The 1,538-nt window shown below is 45.1% G+C and overlaps 1 pseudogene; it reads left to right on the top strand.

The window, feature by feature from the left end:
- Window positions 1–255: 255 nt before the first annotated feature.
- Window positions 256–396, top strand: LOC111724874 (annotated as a pseudogene).
- Window positions 397–1,538: the final 1,142 nt, after the last annotated feature.

Genomic DNA, 1,538 nt, shown 5'->3' with positions numbered 1-1,538 from the left:
CCCCATAGGAAGAAGCCCGGCTCCCCCCGACGGCCGTCTGTCCTCTGTCCTCATGATTATTCAGTTCTGACATAAAGATCGGTTTGTACCCCTGGGGAACAACTGTGCCCACTGGGTTCAGGGCTTTTTGCCTGCGCCCTTCTGCTTCCCCTCATTTGCAGAGTGGCTGAGGTCAGGCCCTTCCGGTCATCTTCTGCAGTGAGACTGTTTCATGAAACTTTAAAGCAGTGGGATCTTCATCACAGTAGGAATTCCAATCTGGGGTCCTCGACCTCCTCGTGAGTGGTACACGTGGGGCAGCTCAACTGCTCTTTGTGCGGAATAGACATCAAGAGATTTCAGAAGCGTAAGTTTTTGGCACCTGGGCAGCTGGTGATCGTTGGTCCCAGTGCCTGTGTTTATTATTAAAAAAAGAAAAAGATACATAAAGTTCACTCTTGTGTCACAGAATTCAGTGTCTGTGACAAGTGCTTTGTCTCAGGCTTCCACTATTAGGGGATGGCGCGTGTAACTGAGAGCCCCACCCTCCTATGGGACACCCCCGCCCAGCGCCTGGCAGCACTGATCCATCTCTGTCTCTATAATATCCCTTTCCAGAGTGTCATGTAAATGGAATATGCAGTGTGCAGCCTTTTTAGATCGGTTTCCCTCATTTGGCAATATGTATTTAGTATTAACCTGGATTTATTCAGGGCTTGGTATCTGACGACTCTTTATTAATGAACCGTGAGCCTTGGTGAGCTGTTCCCTACTGAAGGCCATCTTGGTTGTTTTCACTTTTGGTAGTTACTGAAAAGCTTGTAGAAACATCTGTGTACAGGATTTTTGTGGGTCTATGTTTTCAAATCCGCCGGGGGATAAATGTGACTGTGGTGTCGTCCTGTGGTGGGATTATCTGTCCCATCAGCTTGCCTGGTTGGCATTCCCGCTAGAAAAGAATGAGCCTTCCTGTTGTTCTGTGCTCTTTCCAGAAATAAGCACCAGTAGTTTGGATCTTAGTCATTCTAACAGATGTACTGTCTTATCTCAGTTTTTGTTTAATTTGAATTTCCCTAATGACAAACAATGCTCGGAGTCTCTTCATGGTGAGTCATGCATGGTGGGCTTGGTTGGTGGTGTGTGCATTCCAGTCTTTCTCCATTCTTTAATAGGACTGTGTGTTTTCATATTTTTGGGTTTTAAGTGTTCTTTGCACATTTGGATACAAGCTTTTTTTATCAAAAGTCGTTTTGCAAATATTTTCCTGATCTGCGCTTGTGTTTTCATTCTTTTAACTGTTTCGAAAGGTAAAAGGTTTATTTTTATTTTTTGAGACAGGATCTCACCCTGTCACCCAAGCTAGAGTGCAGTTGTGTGATCATTGCTCACTGCAGCCTCCAACTCCCATGCTCATGCAATCCTCCTGCCTCAGCCTCCAGAGTAGCTGAGACTACAGGTGTGAGCTACCATTCAGGCTATATTTATAATTTTTTTTGTGGATATGAGGTCTTGCTATGTTGTCCACGCTGATGTTGAACTTTTGGGCTCAAGCAATCCTC

Source organism: Otolemur garnettii, unplaced genomic scaffold (genome assembly GCF_000181295.1).
Source record: "Otolemur garnettii isolate 467f Iridium unplaced genomic scaffold, OtoGar3 scaffold00027, whole genome shotgun sequence".
Lineage (NCBI taxonomy): Eukaryota > Metazoa > Chordata > Mammalia > Primates > Galagidae > Otolemur > Otolemur garnettii.
This window is presented reverse-complemented; position numbering and strand designations above follow the sequence as displayed.